General features: G+C 41.5%; 1 long non-coding RNA gene across 1 annotated transcript; it reads right to left on the bottom strand.

Annotated features, from left to right (window-relative positions):
- Positions 1-1513: 1513 nt before the first annotated feature.
- On the bottom strand, positions 1514-22023 carry LOC129046476 (uncharacterized). Its single transcript, XR_008507900.2, has 3 exons — positions 21913-22023; positions 20423-20550; positions 1514-1629 (listed from the first exon to the last, which is right to left on the bottom strand). It is a non-coding gene; the product is annotated as an uncharacterized LOC129046476 (long non-coding RNA).
- Positions 22024-22070: the final 47 nt, after the last annotated feature.

Below are 22070 nucleotides of genomic sequence, written 5' to 3'. Positions count from 1 at the left end.
ACTTGATTCAAAATCCAATTTTGCTTATCATTAAAGCATCTTGCACAGAATTTGTAGGCTAATTCAGGTAGAAATGACATCTTTACAAATAGCACATCTTCCCATCCAAAAATGTGACCCTTTTCTACATTTATTTAAAATTGTTTAGGTCCTTCACTGTGATAGGCAGATTAATGGCCCCCAAAGCTGTCCACACCCTAATTCCCAGAACCTGGGAATGTTACCTTACAAAAGGAATTTTGCAGATGTGATTAAAATTAAGGACCTTGTGAAGACATTATCCTGAATTATGGAGGGATGGGGGAGGTAGGCCCAATCCAATCACTGGAGAAATTCAAAGCCTGAGAAGGATGCCACTCCCTGTTGCTGCTTCTGAAGTGTTGAAGGCTATCTGCAAGGGCCTGAGAGGCCTCAAGGAGCTAAGGTCTGCTCCTTGCTGACAGTCACCAAGGTAATGAGATCGCAGTCCTATAACCTCATGGAATTGAATAGTGCCAACACCTGAATGAGCAAGGTGTTGGAGATTCTCCCCTAGTCTCCAAAAGGAACACAGCCCTGCTGACGCCTTGACTTTAACCAATATGAAAGATTTTTTTCACTTGATAGGTAAATTCAACCCATTTACATTTATTGGAGTAACTGCAATGTTGATCTTATAGTATCTTATTTTACTTTGCTTTTTTCACTTTTTCCCATTTTATTTTGCCAGCCTGATCAAGTTTCTCTTTTTTCCCCTCTCTCACTGCCCATTTAGAGGTTCCACAATGCTTCATCATGCCATTAGTGGTTTAATGGTTATTTTTTTATCTCTACCAAATATTTAAGTCTGTTTCTCCTCTCCTCCTGTCTTCTTCCACAAATATTTATAGAATGTTTATTGTATTAGATGCTGTTGGGTAAGTTAAGAAAAATTTAGTGGCCCTTTCCCCTAACAAAATTAAAATTTTTCATTAATTTTAATGACAGCTAATTTTGTAACGAGTGAGGAAATCCAAAGATATACAAAGTAAAAGCTAATAATCCATTCCTTGGAGATATGAAGTCCTCTAAAAGAGGTCCCCGTTATTTTGCCCATATATTAGAAGTAACCAATGTTAACAGTTTAGCAAGTGGCCTGTCATCTTTCTCCAAGCTCTTTCAAATATACAAGCATGTGTAGATTTTTATGAGTATGGACTCATTCTAAAAAAACTGATTTAAAACTTGCTTTTATAACCAATATTATTTGAGATAAATCATCTAGATCTAATTTATGTTTATCAGCTGTATAATATTCCATAGTGTAGAAATACCAGAAATTAATCTTTTTTCCCTTATTGCTTATTCCTGGACAGTCATGTGGTATCCAGTTTTTCCACCACTAAAAACTATGCCTTGGAACCAGTGTTGGATTCTGGAAATGTCAGCAGTTGCAGAGCTCCTTTGAATGCTCCTAATCCATGGTTTCAAGGTCAACAGAGCCATGTTCAGGATACAACCTGGAGCAGCTGATTGCAATTAATACCCCAGCACTATCTGAGGAGTTACCTCCAAGATATGTGACATGGTAGCTCAGGGATAAGTTCAGCTCTCTCAGACCAAGAGACAGGATCAGAGGAGCTTTCAACCAAGGGGCCCACCTAGAGTGAGCTACAAAGAGGAAAAAGAGCTCTGAGTGATTCTGACATAGAAGACATATTCATCGATCTTATATCACAGACAAGTTGATATCAGACATCTCTGTTGTTAGAGCGGCTGTAGAATCGTTAGCTACAGTCACCAGTGCAACAATCAAGGCAAGTAACACAAAGATCAATAAACTCCAGTCTGATGTGACATTCCTGTGTTCCAGTATGTCCCAAGGAACTCCTCCCACTGGTTCAATCATCACCCCATGTGGGTTCATGCTTCCACTGCCTACAGTTATTGAGCTGAGCTATTATTCCTTTTTTTTTTTAAGATTTTATTTATTTATTTGATACAGAGAGAGAGAAAGCACAAGCAGGGGCAGCAGAAGAGGGACAGGGAGAAGCAGGCTTCCCGCGGAGCAGGGAGCCCGATGCGGGGCTCAATCCCAGGACCCTGGGATCATGACCTGAGCTGAAGGCAGACGCTTAACGACTAAGCCACCCAGGCACCCCCAGGCTGTTATTCCTACTGCTCCTCCTGATAACCATTTCTCAGTTTGGTAGCTCTGGCATGGAAATATCAGGCTCACAATGCTATTCAAGAGGCACCCCTCTATATATCAAGCTTAACACATGTTTCCCGCCATGAAGACTTACCACATGAGGATGTTATCTGTAACATCACCATGGAAGCTGCTCTCCTCTGTCCCCACTGCAGCCACCATAGAGAGGTGTTAGGGATTCTGTACTGTCATTTGGCTTTGAAGAAGCCAGGAAAGCAAGTGAGCAGCACACAGATCCAGATGTGTATCTGCCAATATCATTCCTAATAACCCACAAAGGTGCAATTACTGGTGGTGGTATTACAGTATAAGGACAGATCCATGCCTCTACCTAACAAAGAATGTGACATTCATGTCCATGCCTAATGGCCACCCAAATCGCTTGTTTGAGAATTACTCAACCCTGCGAGCAATATAACTCTTCAGTGCACACCTTGCTCACTAGGGTACTCAATCAGACAAGCTGTCTCAGCCACACTCACCTGAATGTCAAAGGAACCGTCATTAACCATATGTGGATTATGTTACACGTATTACAAATTCCTTCACAAGGAATTTGACTTCAATGATAGCACAGTAATCGGAGGTAAAATAACTAGACAATGTCAACTGGTCCAGAATGGAAACAGGTGAAATACTGCACAAGGCTACACTATTGATGCTGTAAGACTTCCTTTTCAAAGGTTAGATGGCATGTAGTCTACTGCATGCCTGCTCCCTCAAGTCTTTCACAGCCTTCAGTTGACCGTGCTTGATTTTTGCTGCCTTCGCTCAGCAACCAAACAATCTCAGGTACTGTCTCAGGAGACTGGGCACTTGTCCGGCCTGTGTAAAGATGAACTATTCTGTCTTTAGCCTAACAACAGATAGCCTCTACTTCAAGGTACAATGCAGTGAAGCCGTGTTTTACCAGCTGGACAGGATCTTATATAGTAATTTGCCTTCCAGAGGCAAAGGATGATACATATCAACTAATCTGACCAATAAAATGTGCCTTGAGTAGTCACCCTGACCATTGCCCTCATTTTCAGCAACCATTTTGTCAAAGCACATTAATGGGCAAGTTTTTACTGGGAGACATCCATCAGGATCTTATAGCAAGCTCTCATGCTGGATCCATTGTATTATGCAATTAGACCTAAATCTGATCTCTCTGAAATGTTTTTTTTTTTTTAAAGATTTTATTTATTTATTTGACAGAGAGAGACAGAGTGAGAGAGGGAACACAAGCAGGGGGAGGGGAGAGGGAGAAGCAGGCTTCCCACAGAGCAGGGAGCCCGATGCGGGGCTTGATCCCAGGACCCTGGGATCATGACCTGAGCCGAAGGCAGATGCTTAACGACTGAGCCACCCAGGGGTCCCTCCCTTGCATGTTTTGTGCATGATCAGTGCACCCACATGAATAGTACTTTATGGCACATTAGATTACCTTCATTTACTTTCCTCCATCCACAAGACTGGCTTGGAGAGTTAACCTCATGGGCAGCTTGGCTGGGTGAGATTTTAAACCTTGTAAGACTTGCAACTTTGCTAGGAACAAAAGTCACACACAATTTTATTTTTTTTAGATTATTTATTAGGGCGCCTGGGTGGCTCAGTTGGTTAAGCAACTGCCTTCGGCTCAGGTCATGATCCCAGGGTCCTGGGATCGAGTCCCACATCGGGCTCCCGGCTCAGTGGGGAGCCTGCTTCTCCCTCTGACCCTCTCCCCTCTCATGCTGTTTCTCTCTCGCTTGCTCTCTAATAAATAAATAAATAAAATCTTTAAAAAAAATAGATTTATTTATTTATTTTAGAGAGAGAGAGAGAGCAGAGGAGGGGAGGGGCAAAGGGAGAGGGAGAGAGAGAATCTCAAGCTGACTCCCTGCTGAATGTGGAGCCTGATGCAGGGCTCCTTCTCACGACCCTGAGATCATGACCTGAGTCAAAACCAAGAGTCAAGAGTGGGACGCTTCACCAACCGAGCCACCCAGGTGCCCCAGTCACATGCCACTTTAAGTGCTGGTACTTTCACTGTTAAATCATAGACTCTCAAAAGTGGAATTGCTGGCACTGAGAAATACATAGAATTGTTGGATCATTATATTGTACACCTGAAACTAGTATAACACTTGAATATATGTTAATTATACTTGGATAAGGAAAAAGAATGAATTTCTTGGTTAAAGGGTCTATATGATTGGGATGCCTGGGTGACTCAGTCGATTAAGCATCTGCCTTCAGCCCAGGTCATGATCCCAGGGTCCTGGGATAGAGCTGGCAGCCTGTTTCTCTCTCTGCCTGCCATTCCCCCTGCTTGTACTCTCTCTCTCTCTCTGACAAATAAATAAAATCTTTGAAAAAACAAAAAAGGGTCTTTGTGATTGAATATATTGCGGTATTATTTCCAAAGAGGTTGTAACAACAATATACGAGAGAACGCCTTTCTGATGCCCTGGATCAGTTCATTTCCCCCATTATAAGTTATCTTATTTTCCTGTGCCTCATATTATTAGCATTTATCACAATTGTAATAATTAGTTTTAATTCATTTTGTATCATTTTCCTGCTAGAACATAAATTACGTAAGGACAGCCTTGTTTTTATTGAACCCCAGCATAACATTCCAGACAGTACACTGCATAGAGTACACACTCAGTGTTTATGAATAAACAAATGAACAGAATCTCAAATAAGTCTTGAAGGATGGGCAGAGGGAAAGGAAGGGAACATTCCAGAGAAGGACAAAGGTCTTAGCAAAATCTTAGAAATGGAAATGCCCATTTTATTATTTGGGGACAGAAAATAAGTGAGCTTGACTAGAGCAAAGAGTTTGGGGTGGGGAATTTGGAGGAGACAAAACTGGAGATGCAGAATTAGGGCAGCTTATGATGAGACATAAATGTGAACATCTGCTTCTCAAGCAGCAGGGTCCTAGTTTGTCCGAAATACTGAACTGCCTGCCCTTCCAAAGCTAACTGGATACACTGAGATGGTAAATAGTTTTACTTAATTGGATTGGAAAGAAGAAAATACTTGCAGGATTTGGGGAATAAAATTCAAAAGGCTTTTAGTTTTAATATATGCTCTCCTTAAACAGACACCTAAAACAGCTATGGTACAAAAATGCATAATTTCACACCTTATCATGCACTATAGAATATGACAAAATATTGTCCTTAATGAACATATTGAGCTTCCTTTCTACAACTTCCAGAATCCTCTGTCATGAGGATTTACTAAAGGAATTTTAAACTATTTTTCCTTGACATTCTGCTGAAAAGATTTCAATTAAAACTACAGGAAACAACAGGGCATAGATGACACTGGAAAATAGTAGTTTCTATGGGGTACTGGGAAGGAAAACTGGTAGGCCCAAGAAAACAGTGGGAAAACAGGAGTCAAGATAGGTTTAGACCAATTAGAATCGTCTTAAAATTGAAATACAATGTACTGGGCACCTGGGTGGCTCAGTCAGTTAAGCACCCAAATTTTGATTTCAGCTCAGGTCATGATCTTGGGGTCTTGAGATTGAGCCCGGCATCCAGCTCTGCACTCATTGTGGAGTCTGCTTGAGATTCTCTCTGTCCCTCCCCCTCAAATAAATATATAAATAAAATCTTTAAAAATTGAAATACAATGTACTTACCAAAACATTCATCCTTTTAAAGTATACAATCCTATGGTTTTTAGTGTATCTACAATGTTGTGGATTCCAGACATTCACTAATTCCAGAACTTTTCATCACCCCGCCAAAAAAATCCCTTACCCATTGGCAATCGTACCTCATTCCCTCTCTCTCCAGTCCCCTGCAACCACAAATCTACTTTCTGTTTGTGTAGATTTGCCTATTATGGACATTTCATATAATGTGGTCTTTTGTGTCTAGCTTCTGTCACTTAGCATGTTTTCAGCATTCGTCTATGTTGTAGCAAATATCCATATTTCATTCGTGGCTGAATAATAGTCCATTGTTTGGATATACCACATTTTGTTTATTTTTCATCAGTTGGTGGACATTATGTTGTTTCTACTTTTTTGCTATTATGAATAAAGCTGCTATGAGCACCCATGTACAAGTTTTTGTATGAACATATGTCTTCAGTTCTCTTGGGTACATACTTAAGAGTGGAATTGCTGGGTCATTTGATAATGCTGTGTTTAACTTTCTGTGGGATTGCACCATTTTACATCCCCCCCAGTAATGTATGAGGGTTCCCATTTCTCTACATCCTTGCCAACACCTTATTTTCTCTCTTAATTTTTAATGACAGTGGGTATGAATTTAAAGGCGTTTTGGTGAAAAGAAAAGCAAAGAATTGGGCTGGTGGCTAGAGAAGGTGGTTGGATCAAGCTTTTTTGTTGTTTTTTTTTGTTTGGAGGTGGGCTATATTATACATAGCATATTTGTATACTGATGGAAATAATCTCATAGAAAGGGGAAAATGGATGACATGGGAGAGATGTTGGACAGTTGTGGGGTCCATGTAGTAGGAGCAGAAGTGAGGATAGGTCTAGTGAACAAGGGGAGGAGCTGACCTTACATGTGAGCACAGACAATTTATCCAATACAACAGGTGATGCTAGGGTCTGAATGTTCCTGCCCCCTCCATTCATATCCTGAAATATGACCCCCAAAGTGATTGGATTAGGAGGTGGGGCCTTTGGGAGGTGATGAGGTCATGAGCGTGGAGCCCTCCTGATTGGGATTAGTGCTCTTCTAAAAGAGACCCCAGAGAGATCCCTCATCCCCTCCACCATGTGAAGACCCAGTGAGAAGTCAGCAGTCTGCAACCCATGATATGGTCTTCACCAGAACCTGACCATAATGCACCGATCTTGGACTTCCAGCCTTCAGAACCACGAGAAGGAAATTTTTGTTGTTATAAGCCACTGAGTCTGTGGAACTTTGTTATAGCAGCCCAAATGGACTAGGACAAGTGAGAAGACAGAGTGTGAATCCAGGTGAAGGTAGGACAGCTTGGTGGTGAGCACCTGTGGAAGTCCTCTTGTTATTTTTTTTCCCCAGTGAAATAAGCAGCCGAGAGTGAAGAGAGGCAGGAGTTATTCGGGGTCTGAAGAGAAAGAAGAAGATCCAGTACAGTCATCTTGGGTGACAGTGACTAGACATAGAAGGACAGCGAGACATCACTCAGAGCCACTTGAGGTTGTGATCATGAGTTTAAAATGAGGCCAGTCAGTATTATTTTTTTCCAGCATCTGATCTTCTCTTACCATATTAGAAGTTTTCAATTTTCAATGAATGGAGTTAATACTGAGTTGACGTTACATACACAAAAGACATTTTTCAATTTGCTGTTTTTAGGTTAATTGGAAATGCTTCATGCTAGATTTTATTAAAGTTAAGGACTTTAGATAACAGCAAAGAGTAACACATCCTGGTTCAGTTTTTCTGTCCAAGGTAATTAGAATAAACAAGGATTTTGTTTTAGTGCTATTATTTCTCTTGAGGATAATGTTGCTGAATTAAAAAAAGGATGTGAAACTGACTAGTTTTGAGTCTTTCCCTCTACATATTATTTTCAGAAAAGGGGGAGACTAGAAGTAGATGGTAGCTTCTTTAAGGATCTGGTATTCTCTAGAAATTTCTGGAATTCTGAATTATGCTTAGTCATTCATTCAGTCAGTCAACAAGCATTTTCTCAGTATTTCCTCTTTTACCAGTTACAGGAAAAACAAAACTAAAGTAAATATGATTCCTACCTTGAAATACATCACAGTCATCTGGATATTACACTGTGTTTAGAAAAGGCAGATATACTTTTATTTGAACCAAGAGAACCTGGTTCTATGTCGTATCACATAAAATTAGCACTTTTGATAAAGAGAGAATGTTATGAAATTTGTAAAATGAAAAGTTAAGACTCATTCGTAAGTTTCATACGTTACATACAAAATCCTTCTGGTGGGGCCTCTACTCTTCCCACAGTGCCCAGTGTGCTCCTGAGGACCACTTGTCCCAACTACAATCAATCGTGTGCTTCATGGAATCTTAATTAGAACACGCTATTAGAGTCTTCAGATTTTTATACTTTCCTTTTTGAGAAGTCTTTCTTTTTTTTTTTTTTTTTTAAGATTTTACTTATTTATTTGACAGAGAGAGACACAGCGAGAGCGGGAACACAAGCAAGGGGAGTGGGAGAGGGAGAAGCAGGCTCCCCATGGAGCAGAGAGCCCGATGCGGGGCTCGATCCCAGGACCCTGGGATCATGATCTGAGCCGAAGGCAGACGCTTAACAACTGAGCCACCCAGGCGCCCCGAGAAGTCTTTCAAAGAATTAACAATTTTGTGAACCTGGTAGTGCTAGTGTTTCAGACGGCCATCGCGTTCAAGGGCAGAAGCCCGAGTTCTTTGGCTGCAGGACACGCAGATGGACAGTGTGTGGCAGTATTTAAACGCTGTTGCCACCCTTCTACACATGGACTGCAAGTGCATCCCAGGATTGTATTTTTCTATTGCTCTGTCACAGTTTGTTTGCCAAACGGAACACAGGAAACAAACAGGCAGTTTTCTCGTGCAATTCTTAAAAAATGGTCAAAAGGAACTCCGTTGCTGAAGAAAGGAATAAACACAATGTAGTCCCTGAACATGGCTGTCTGTAGGTTGTTACTATGGGGAACCTTAGTTTGGTCAAAGGATTATCTGCATTGAAAATTCTGAAAGATCAAGGGTCTTTTTGGTTCCATAATACTTAAAAAATGAAAACAAAAGATGAGCAAGCTATCAAATTACCAAGGTTTCACTTATATAACTAATTACAGATAGAAAATTTGATTGTGAACTTATTTTTCCGCTCATGACCTCATCACCTCCCAAAGGCCCCACCTCCTAATCCAATTCCATTCTTTTGAATGAAAGAGAACCAAACTATTCGTTATTTAAAACTGAAATTTATTTCATGGATTTTTTTTTCCCTTAGAGTACATAAAACAATGAATTTGACACCACCCCCTAAATATAGGGGAGAGGGTGTGTACCTTCCTTATTATCCTCCACATTCTAAGGTGATTAATATCTTCACTCATAGTGATTGATATCAGACTAGGTCACTTAAACACAGAAATTTTTTTTTTCACAGTTCTGGAGGCTGGAAGTTCAGGCGCAAGGTGCTGGCAGGGTCAGTTTCTGGTAAGACCTCTTCTCAGCGTGCAGATAGTTACCCTGTTAACTGTGTACTCACATGGCCTTTTCTGTGTGCATGTGTGTTCCTGGTGTCTCCTTCCTCTTCTTATAAGGACACCAAGTCCTATTGGATTGGGGCCCCACACATATGACCTCATTTAACATTAATAACTTCTTTGAAGTCCTTATCTTCAAATATAATCTCATTCAGGGTTAGGGCTTCAACATATGAATTGGGGAAGGGGGATACATTTCAGTCCATAACAGCACTTATTAACAGACTTTATGTAAACTAGGGTGCCTGGGTGGCTCAGCTGGTTGGGTGTCTGCCTTCAGCTCAGGTTGTGATCCCAGGGTCCTAGGAGCAAGCCCCGCATCGGGCTCCTTGCTCAGCGGGGGGTCTGCTTCTCCCTCTGTTCCTCAACCCTCTCTCTCTCTCAAATAAATAAATAAAATCTTTTTTAAAAATAGAAGACTTTATGTAAAGATAATTTTATTTTATGGTTACTGTCCTTGTACATAAGCTTTCTCGGTATTTCTCTTCCTTTCAAATATGGTGCTATCACAAAGACTTTGCTTGGAGAAAATGTGATTCCTTATTTCCCATGTTGCCATTCCATCCTGATTTACTATAATATAGATAGATCTGTTGAGTGCTCAGTGTATTCCAGGAATTGTCCCAGATTCTGGGGACACATCTATGAAAGAAACATTGCCCCTGTTCTTAACTCATATCTGACCAGACCTTTAGAAATTCAGAAAATTGCTACCTTCAAAGACATCTAGGAGTTTGGGAGTCCCAGATTGTGAACCACCTTACTTAACAATTCAACTTGCTCCAAAAAAAAAAAAAGTATTTCATGCATTAATTCACTTATTCAACCAATATTTTTGAGCCTAAGATACAGCAATAAATTGGATAAAGTGCCTGGTGTCATGAATCTTGTATTTTCATGGAAGAGACAGACTATAATGTCAGGTTGTGATAACTGCTTTGAATTAAAACAAGGCTAAGGAGAAAAGACAACTTGTGGGGGAGGCTGCTATGCAAGACAGGGTGTGAGGGAAGGCCTCGTTTAAAAGGTAACATCTGAGCAGAGACTTGAAAGGAGTGAAGGAGCTCGTGTGGGTGTGTGGAGGATGAACATTCCCAGTAGAGAGGCCAAGTTCAAAGGCTCGAGGGCAGGAGCGTGGCGTGTTTCAGAGCCTGTGACAGAGCAGAGCAACGCCCAAGTAATGGTACTGATGAGGTAGCCAGGAGCTAGAGCATGAAGGCTTTTGTTCTACAAGATGAGAAGACATCGAAGCATTTGGAGAACAGAAGTAATAGGACCTGATTTATATTTCAAAGCCTCTCAAGCTGCTGTGTGGAGAAAAGATGGGGGGGGGGTGGAGGCCTAAGATGAAGCAGGGAGACAACTGCAGTGATTAAAATGAGAAACGAGGCTGGATGGCACTAAAATGATAGCATGGCCGTGCTGGGTGTGTGTTTGGGGGGGAGGGCTGTGGGTGTGGGTGTGTGTTTTAAAGCAGGCCCAACAGGTGTTATTATCACAACTGATTAGCAATTTTTAAAAAGATTTTATTTATTTATTTATTTATTTGAGAGAGAGAGAGTGAGCAAGAGAGAGAGAGAGCACAAGCCAGGGGATGGACAGAGGGAGAAGCAAACTCCCCGCTGAGCAAGTAGCCCGATGCGGATCCCACGACCCTGGGATCATGACCTGAGCTGAAGGCAGACACTTAACCAACTGAGCCACCCAGGCACCCCTGAACATTTTTTTAAAAAGATTTTATTTATTTGAGAGAGAAAGAGAGAGAGAGAGAATGTGCATGAGCAGGGGGAGGGGCAGAGGGAGAGAGAGAAGCAGACTCCCCACTGAGCTGGGCATCTGACATGCGGCTCTATCCCAGGATCCAGAGATCATGACCTGAGCTGAAGGCAGACACTTAACCGACTGAGCCACCCAGGTGCCCATCCTGCTGAACATTTTGAAAGAATAACAGAACAGCAAAAAATGCTATCAAATGAATAAAGTCATGGTCCTACAGCTGCAACAATTCTAGGGACCTTGACCCAACTTCAAGAGATCCACTCCTGCCCCAAGTTTTGCCCCAATTGATAGAGATGCCTGTCAATACGTACTCAAAAGAGACATTGGAAAAAGAATTGCCTACTTTTAAATGGAGGACCTGTTAAACAATCCAGTTGCCATGTAAAAGAGAGCCCTCAGCTCCCAGACTCTGGTGATCACTGTCAACAGTGACAGGGCTCCGAGAATTTGCCTGATAAGCTACTTCCAATAATTTCTTAAATTAACAAGGAAAATTAAACTACACTTAAATGGGGAAATTTCTACCATGTTGATAGATACCAGAGCAACTCTATTTACTTTACACCCCACCATTATACATGAAACCCCACCATTATACATGAAGAACTTGGAGTAATAAAAATATCTTAGCAGTAGAAGTTTCTAGTCAAGTTCAAAGAGTTTCTTTACTGGAATCCATAATTGTTACCCTTGGCCCTTTCTCTGAAGGTCATACCTTTCTATTATGTGATTACCGCCCTTGTGAATTTCCTAGGTAGAGACCTGCTTTCTATATTAGGAGGCCACATAAAATTCTCCTCAGGAGAAATAGAGTTTTCTCTATTTCCATCTATGGGATCTGCATCGGGCTACTTGCTCAGGAGAAATAGAGTTTTCAGACTCATCAGACACTGAAGCATTATGTGTTCTCCAAGTCCAAATTGATTGTCCCGAGGAGACCATTCAATTCAATGGAAGTGTAGATGTGATAGATCTCTCTGAAATCCTTGATACTCTGTGGGCCTCTTCCACAGATGTGGAAAAAAATCAGAAGTACCAAACCCATTAAAATTCAGATTGATGTTTCTAAACTGCTTCCTCCATACCCCTTAAGCCCCAAGGCCAGAAAGAGCTCACTCCTATAACAGAAGATTTAGTAAGTCAGAGGCTTATTCCCTATACCAGTCCTTGAAATACTCCTGCCTTGCCTATGAAGAAACCTCATGGATGGGGATGGAGATTTGTATAAGACCTTAGAGCCGTAAGTAAGATTGTGATACTGAAGGTTCCAGTGGTAGTGTAGTGAGTTCAGCTATGTCCATATACAATAAAATAGAAGAAAGACAGTCTAAAAGAAAGTAAAATCTACCAGGTGTACCACCAGCCCATCGCATCATTATTTTATTGCTAGCTAGCTCCTATTACCCATCATTCTTGTCTTTTATAATATAAATAAGGATTTTTAACTTTTGATAATGGAAAACTTCAGGCAAATACAGAAGTAAATATTGCAGGGTAAGAGACCCTCATCTACTCATCATGTAACCTCAACAACTACCAACACTTGGTCAATCTTGTTTTACCTATACAGATATCCAATCATCTTTCTCACTGGATTATTATTATTATTTTTTGAGAGAGAGAGAAAGCATGGGGGAGAGGAGGGGCTGAGGGAGGAGTAGAAAGAAAACTGCACGGCGCCTGGGTGGTTCAGTTGGTTAAGTGACTGCCTTCGGCTCAGGTCATCATCCTGGAGTCCCGGGATCGAGTCCCGCATCGGGCTCCCTGCTCGGCAGGGAGTCTGCTTCTCCCTCTGACCCTCCTCCCTCTCATTCTCTCTGTCTCAAATAAATAAATAAAATCTTTAAAAAAAAAAAAAAAAGAAAACTGCACAAAGACTTAGCCATATACTGCCAGTTAGCACCACTGTCTACAGGGGAGCAAAGTGAACAAAACCCTGTGCCTCTATCTAGAAAATGTCTAATAACTTGCTAAAGTTTAAGTTTCCAATTCTGTAATTATACTATGGTTACCACCCATGCCAGTAGATAGCCAACTTTTGCAACAATGTTATCCAGAAAATTCTTAATATCTTACTAAAGTTTAAGTTTGCAACGTTCTAAAGTTCGACCCATATGGATAATGGAATGAGAATTGACATGGAAGCTGGATATGGCTTAGTCCGAGTTCTCCCAATTTACTTCATTATGTCCAAAAGCAAATCACATAAAACTTGGAGCCTGTTCCCTCAGAGGATGACTATGACAGCTCAGTTTTCTTTCAAGCTCTAGGTCTCTGACTCTTTAACAAATTGACTTTGAGAAGCACTGCCTCTTGTTGGGAGTTAGAAGAGAAAGCTTAAGTGCTCTTCACAGAGTTCACTGCAGGTGAAAATATTCTAAGAATAAGGTTGAGATATAGTAGCTGTGACAGTTTCTCAGACTTCCCTTGTTTTTGATGGACAGGTTTGAGGAGTACTGGTCATTAACAAAATGGGCACACAGGGTGAAACTAGTCCCAGGTCTTTGTGACCAGTGTGTTGTCTAAATACTAACTCTAAATGAATTCAGAAATCTGCCACTGGCTCACCCATTTTTGTTTACAGGGTTATACTACAGCCCAGTATATTCTCATAGGAAAAACTTCAGGAATTGCTGCAAGAAGCAGTTGACTTATGTATTTATTTATTTATTTTGCTCTTTTTATTTATCTCTAGAAGCATGTTTGGTGGGCTTCTCAAAATCTTAGGTAGGGACTTTCCAATATATTTCTTAAAGCCATTTTTTTAAGATTTTTATTTACTTATTTGAGAGAGAGAGAGAGAGAGAGCACATGAGTGGGGGGAGGGGCAGTGGTAGAAGGAGAGGAACAAGTAGACACCCCTCTGAGTACAGAGCCCAAGCTGGGGCCGATCCCAGGACCCTGAGATCATGACCTGAGCTGAAGTCAGATGCCCAACCGACTGACCCACCCAGGCGCCCCTTGAAGCCATTTTTGAGCATCTTCTGGACTCACTATCATGTTAACAAACTGGTAAAAATCAGGTAGTCTAGGAACATAGGCACCAAGAAAATTTTTAAGTTCTTCTATAATTTTAATTTGGTCCTTTTAGGGTCTGGAAAATCACTTACAATAGCTCAAAGTTTGGCTTGAGACCAGAGTTTAAATTCTGCTGAGGCTAGGATCCCTGGTTCACTAGAAGGTCTTATCTTAAAGGACAGCTGATATTTAGGGGGTTTGAAGGGAAAGGGCCAAAGATCAAAGTGGCTAGTGGGTTCAGAATAATCAGGTAGAGGAGGATAAAGAGGAGCAGAGGGATTAGTTGGAGGTTGCTCAAGTCACTCATGTCAGTCAGAGCTTTGGCCTTAAATTTTTCATTGGCTTGTAGTGATTCCTCTAGAGAGTCTATTTTAGAGTCGTTTTGCCTTTTGGAGGCCTTTATACCAATCAAGGAATACATTCCATTGTTTTGGCAAGGTTCAGGATCATCTCTTTCAGGGTACCCCTAAGGTGGACTATCTTATTTAAGTTAAAATTTCCCCAAAGTGGCCACTGAAATTCCCAGTCATCCTATGTAGAGAGCACCCATTTTTCCAAAAACGGTAAGATCCTGGGGTTAAGTGGATATACATATAGGAAGCAGGAGTTGTTTTTTTTTTTTTTTTAAGATTTTTATTTATTTGACAGAGAGACACAGCGAGAGAGGGAACACAAGCAGGGGGAGTGGGGGAGGGAGAAGCAGGCTTCCTGCTGAGCAGGGAGCCCGATGCGGGGCTCGATGCGGGGCTCGATGCGGGGCTCGATGCGGGGCTCGATGCGGGGCTCGATCCCAGGACCCTGGGATCATGACCTGAGCCGAAGGCAGACGCTTAACGACTGAGCCACCCGGGCGCCCCTAGGAAGCAGGAGTTTTTGAAAGAAGTGGGTAAAGAGTTTTAGACCAATTGGAATGAATCTTTGCCTTAGATTCTCTAAAATGGCTGTATCTATAGAGATCCTGAGAATTTTACTGCTGCCTAGAAACACAGGTAATCATGCGTTTTTCTCCTCTTACAAACAGAAAGGTAACCAAGAAGGTTGAACAAAACACAGATATACACAGTAAAGTCAGAGAGCTCAAAACATAAAGAAAATGGAGCTCTGATTTAGGAGAGACTTAACCTGGAACTCCATAGTCAGTGAGAAAGCAGTGAGCACAATGGGCTCATTAGGCACTAGCACCTGGTTCCTCACCCACCTGGGGGCTCTTTAGGGCTCTTCTTCAGATCCCATTTCTGACACCAGAAATTGTCAAAACTAAAATCAGATCAAATTAAAATGTTGAGTTTATTGTGCATACAAAAGAACAGTTCACAAGCTGGGAGACTTCAAAACTAGCAAGAAGTTCAAACAAAAAATGGCAAGAAGATCAGAGGCATATCATTACAAGATGGCTTATAACATGAGACTGATAACTTTGCAATGATGCATTATTACAATGGGTGTTTCACAGGAATTGGTTAAAAGTGATTATCTTAGGGGCACCTGGGTGGCTCAGTTGGTTAAATGTCTGACTCTTGATATTGGCTTAGGTCATGATCTCAGTGTTGTGTGATGGAGCCCTGCATCTGGCTCCGTGCTCAGCTTGTAGGCTGCTTAGGATTCTCTCGGGGCGCCTGGGTGGCTCAGTCATTAAGTGTCTGCCTTCGGCTCATGTCATGATCCAAGGGTCCTGGGATCGAGCCCCGCGTCAGGCTCCCGAACGGGCAGCCTGCTTCTCCCTCTCCAACTCCCTCTGATTGTGTTCCCTCTCTCACTGTGTCTGTCTCTTTTGAATAAATAAATAAAATCTTAAAAAAAAAAAAAGAATTCTCTCTCTCCCCCTCCCCCAGCTTGCACACGTGCACTCCCTCTCTCTAAAATAAAAAAAAAGTGATTATCTTACACTGTTTTCGTAAAACAATTTAAGTTTTGTTTATGATTATCAGAGGCATTTACAAGACAGAGCCTAAACTAAATTTTGCTCACATTCATGAAATAAGCTAGGTTAAGTTTTGCTTACATGGCTTACCGGTTTTATCTGCCTGGGGGATTTTTAAGCCTCGTCTCCATTTTATTTTAACAGACCCAATTCGACCTACAAAGCCCTTCCTTATTCCCTCAGCCAAAAGTAATTATTTAGTGGTTCTCTTTAGCAAAAGATAACTGGTACCACAGTAGGGGAAAATCTCAAAGAGAATCTACTTAAAACAGGAACCAAAATTCCATAGTTAAGAAGGATAAAAGAACTGACTGTAGGGACAGCCAATTCAGGACAAAGCTAAAACAAACTAAAAAACATACACACAGATCATAATATAATAGAAAATAATTATACAAAAGTATTATTATTTAACATAAAAATATGAAAGACAAGTATCTGCTTGAAAATATATATTCCATTATTTATCTTTAGGTTACCTATACGCCATTATTTAAATAGGACTAGTTAACATTAACAGTTAGTAATAATAGGACTGATTAAATAATGTATGAAAAACATGTAACAATATTTTTATGCCTTTGTCTCCTCTGATACAATAATTAACTTTTTTTAAAACAATTATTTAAATTTTAAAGGCTATATTAATCTTTAGTCTTAAGATGTAAAATACGTGACTTTTTTCTTTCAAAAAAGATTTATTTATTTATCCTAGAGAGAAAGAGAGAGAGTATGAGTGGGGGAAGGGGTAGAGGGAGAAGAGAGAGAAAGGGAAGCCCAAGCAGACTCCGCACTGAGCATGGAGCCCGACTCTGGACTTGATCCCAAAACCCATGAGATCATGACTAGAGCCGAAACCAATAGTTGGACAGTTAACCAACTGAGTCACCCAGGTACCCACAAAATATGTGACTTTTTAAAAGAACATAAATACAATAAGATGAACTAAACAGATGTTGCTATATTTATTAAAAATGACAATGGCATGTTTCTTTCTGTCTCATAATACAGGATATTTTTACTCTTTCTGTTTCCTTTTCCAATAATACTTCTGTGAACTGCCTGCGGCCTTTAGGACATCCTTCTTTTCTTTTATGTAGCAGTAAAACTGAATATAGTCAAATATAAATTTCTCTTTGACTTGCAACTGTGCTCTTACCAAGCCCACATTACATTGATTGCTGGTGTCAGTCCAATGCAATAACATCAACTGAAACAGCCTCTCAACACAAACATTTGAGCATGGAATACTTTGGATTTTACTTAGGAGCAACAACAGGTTTTTAGAGTTGTAGGAATTTGTTTCCAGCTGTCCAAAAATGCCCATCCATTCTTTATCTATAGGCTTTTTTTGGTAGACCAGCTGTTTGTCAATCAGGTCCTTTGCATCTATAAATTCATTGGAGAGGTTGTCCGTGTCTCAAATGTCCATCATTTTTATTTTTTTTATTTTTTTTAAAGATTTTATTTATTTATTTGAGAGAGAGAGAATGAGAGAGAGAGAGCATGAGGGGGGGAGGGTCAGAGGGAGAAGCAGACTCCCCGCCGAGCAGGGAGCCCGATGCGGGACTCGATCCCGGGACTCCAGGATCATGACCTGAGCCGAAGGCAGTCGCTTAACCAACTGAGCCACCCAGGCGCCCATCAAATGTCCATCATTTTTAAACATTCTGAAGCACACTGGATGTCACTGTAAGTTAAACCTCTCTTTCTCAGGGAAAATGGTTTTCAAACACAGACATAATTTGATTGTGAAATTGAAACTGGATTCCAAGTAAGTTATCATTCTAGGAAAGAAATGGAGAAAGTCTTGTTTAATTTAATTTGGTTGCCCTTTTCTGGTGACATTTTATTCAGTTCTGAAGCAGTCTTCTTTCCAAAAGAGTCATTTCTTCACTGTATGAGTTTTTGTTGCAACTTATACATAACATCAAATAACCCAGGTGTGGGCAGTTTATCTTTTTCTAGGCTCCTGAGAGTTTCTTCAAAGATCAGCAAGCAGGTCTGGAGAAACAGCAGATAAATTTCTGTTGTAGTCTAATCCTTTTCTTCATTCTCATCTTCAGTGTATTTCCAAATTAGAGAAGGACATTCATCTTTTCCCACACTTTGAAAATAGGATTTTATGGTTGGCCAACATTTTAACATCTTTTTTATGGCTGGCAAGTGACAACCATCTTGTAGGCATATGTCTGAGGTGTCTATCTCCTTCCATTTCTAAAAGTCAAAAGTCTCATTAAGTGTTTCTGTGTGTTTTAAGGAAACTGAAGTCACCAAAACTTTCATTATGAAAGCCTCAATGTCCAAGAAAGCAAATCACATCCCTTTTTAGCAGTCTGTGGTGTGCAAGGTGTGCCGGACATTTAGCAGCTCTCATTTTCTTTGGTAAGAAGTTGATAGACTGAATGGAATTTGCTGAAATTTACATCTGTACTACCCACCGAATATACAGATAGGTGAGCCAGATCTAGTTTGTATTGCTATTGTATCGTTTGCTTGATCTCTTGTTTAATGTGTTCTAAGGTTTCATTAAAATCTTCATAGCCATCAAGAAGACGATTTGAAACTTCATTTTTCAGATCAAAGTACTTAAGAGCTAGGGCGAACATTTTTGATTGCCATAATACAACACATCACTTGATATACTGCAGAAGGCACGATTATTGGTAAGATCTGACAGAATCAGCTCTACACTGTAAGAGGCCAATACAACTGTGATCAAAATTTCCCCTTTTGTTCGCCCATAGGACATTTTAGTTGCAACCTCTGAATCAGGAAATGTAACTTTACCCAGTTTCAAAGAGCAATCAAGGGAACGAAAAGATAACGTAGGTTCAATCGTGTGGTATGCCCACACTAATTCAGCAGTTGCTCTTTTTTTTTTTTTTAAGAGAGCGCTAGCACCTGTGGGGGGGGGGGTGATGGGCAAAGAGATCATCTTAAGCAGGCTCCACATCCAGTGCAGAACCCAACTCTTGGTCCTGAGATCATGACCTGAGCCAAAATCAAGAGTCAGGTGCTTAACCGACTGAGCCACCCAGGTGCCCTGCGGCTGCTGTTTTTTGATTGAACACTGGTGTCTTTTTGGGAGATGAAGACACTTTTCATTGATTCAAAAGTACTTGCTTGTCTCATTCCAGACTTGTGGTACTCAGTCTCTTCATGTTTTCATATCCCCTTCTCTGCCATGCCCAACCCCAAATTCTTTTCTGCAAATTGTGCAGTATGCTCTCTTTGGATCATTTGCCTCCCTAATCCAGTTGTATGTGTCCTTCCAACTGTCATTAAAATAACACAGCCATTTAGTCTTCTTTTTTTGGTATTGTCTGGGTCGTGCTGGCGTTGACACTGTACTCACTCTCATTTTCATTATCTCAATTCTTAGAAAGCACAGTCACAATATGCACAAAATTAAAAATTAAATTAGCGCTATCTCCCTCCAAAGCACAAGGGTTAACACTCATGATTAGAATTTAAATTGCTCTGAGAGAATGCTACAATAGATACATTATTGTGAACCACAAATCATGGCTGCCAGTGTCAGTGGTCAACAGAAGGCAGATAATCACCCGATTCATGTGTCACTAAAAACGGTGTTGTCTTCCTTTTGTGGTGGGGGGGCATAATACGGGTTTTGTATCTCCTCCCCTCTTCCAATCTATGGCAGTCATTGTTAAAACCAGGACTTTTTACATCCAGGAAGGGTTTCTTGGAACATAGGACTTTCAGGGCTAGTCCCAATCTGGTGTGGTTGGTCACCAAAAATAGAGTTGATTACTCTCCCATTTCCATGAGTGAGAGCTTGTCTAGTATTTTCAGATCTGCTATTTTGACATTAACAAATTATATTTAGCTAGACTTTCTGAGAGGTGTATTCTAAGGTAAACCAAATAAAAACAGTTAACCAGATTTTTCTGGCAACAGTTTTTTTTGTTTTTTGGAAGGTTCTGTTTGAATAAATCTGGCTTATCTAGAACTTTGCATTATTTGGTATAGCTGTTCCAAAATTCCATTCTCTAGCTGCAAGAACAATATTGAGACCGGGTGTCAAGTCAAGGTTGGCTATTCCCAAAGACACAGCGGGGCTGGCTTTTGCTATTTCTAATAGCTCCACTGTATGCAGAAGAGACAAAAACAAGCACTCATTAATTCTACAACGTATTCCAAAAAGGCTAAGAATGACAAATTAAGCATGAACTTTATTATAAAAGCAACATAAAGGTGCTTACTTATGTTTATAAAATACCTGACAATTATTAACTCCAGTAAATGTAAAAAAAGGGCGGAGACAAAAAAAAAAAAAAAGGAAAAAGGAAAAGTTAATACCGCTCCCCCCAGTTATTAGTTAACTTACTAAAAGCTGAAGTCGAGGGGCGCCTGGGTGGCTCAGTCCTTAAGCTCCTGCCTCTGGCTCAGGTCATGTTCCCAGGGTCCTGATTCTCCCTCTCCAGCTCCCCCTGCTTGTGTTCCCTCTCTCTCTCTCTGTCAAATAAATAAATAAAATCCTTAAAAAAAAAAAAAAAAGCTTAAGGCAAGATTTGTTATAGGCGGCTCAGAGCAGCAAAACTAACCTTAAGTCGTTAATAACCATTAAAAAGGTTCTACGAAGAACTGCTTGCAGTATATTACCCACCCCCAGCCATTTAAGAGTCATAATTAATCTTTAATCCTGAGGGGTAAGAACGATGTCCATTTAAAAATAGGCTAAATGGGTTGTATTGTCCAGTTTTGCCTACTAATCAGCTAATGCCCCCCCATCACAAAGCTACAGATGTTATGCATCAAAGGAAATCAAAGAAATTAAACGACATAACCTTGGTTCCTAGCTTACTCATATACTGTAGCCTCAACATGTAAAAGAGGTGAACCTTGCGTCCCTCTTCACTACAAATGACCCATGCAACTTCAGCAAAACCCTTTGAGCAAAACGGGTTCTGCTCTGCGACCTCTTCCTGGATCTCTTCCTCCAACCGCTGCTTTCTTTCGGGTTCCGGGGCCGGCTCCGACTCCGGGACGACGCCCGACTCGAGCCGCTGGAGCAGGACCGAGAGCTTCTGAGCGGCCGCCACAAGTCGTTCATGTAGGCAAGACTTCACTGCTTCTGGCTTTTGAAAAGGGTCACCTCCCAAAACCCACATTGTCTCCTTAACAGCGGCTCCAACCTGGATGACTTTCCCGCGAACGGGATATTTAGCCTCTTGAGACATATGTGGCTGTCACAACAGCCGGAATGACCCTGGCATCCAGGGGGCAGAGGCCGGGGATGCAGATGAACACCCTACAGTGCACAACAGGACAAGCCCTCATAAACAGAATTATCTGGCCCCAAATGTCAGCAGTGCCTTTTCCCCCAACGGGAATAAAACGTCAAGTCCCAGAAGAGGGTCAGCCCGCCGGGGACTAGTAGGGCACAAAACCCGGTCGCTCACCCGGGGCCTCCCCGCCTCCTGGGAGTGACTCCACCCCTTATGGAGGCGGAGCTACGGTGAGGGCGGGGCCAGGCGCTGCGAAAATAAACAAGACTTAAAAACTTAGAGCGGGGGGCCGCGAACCCAGAACCGCTTTTTTATTTATTTATTTATTTATTTGTCAGAGAGAGAGAGAGAGCACAAACAGGGGGAGCAGCAGAGGGAGAGGGAGAAGCAGGCTCCTCACTGAGCAAGGAGCCCGATGTGGGACTCGATCCCAGGATCCTGGGATCATGACCTGAGCCGAAGGCAAACGCTTAACGACTGAGCCACCCAGGCGTCTCCCCAGAACCTCTTTTTGCACCACGCGGGACCCGACACTTTTCCTGTCACCCTGAGATAACTGAGGAGCCGACCGCAGCACTAGAAAACTTACCATCTCACACTGGACGAATACAAAGGCCCAACAGACGCCTTCCTTTGGAAGGTGCACTCAGACTATCACTCCTGAGGTGCAGCCGCGAACTGAGCGCCGTGGAAATGCCCAGCCCCCGGCACCAGGAGCACCCGCAGACTTTGGCGCGGTGGGCGTGG

The sequence above is a fragment of the Mirounga angustirostris genome, unplaced genomic scaffold (assembly GCF_029215605.1).
Source record: "Mirounga angustirostris isolate CCGP_5_RB_7025 unplaced genomic scaffold, mMirAng1.0.hap1 SCAF_4, whole genome shotgun sequence".
NCBI classification, from domain to species: domain Eukaryota; kingdom Metazoa; phylum Chordata; class Mammalia; order Carnivora; family Phocidae; genus Mirounga; species Mirounga angustirostris.
This window is presented reverse-complemented; position numbering and strand designations above follow the sequence as displayed.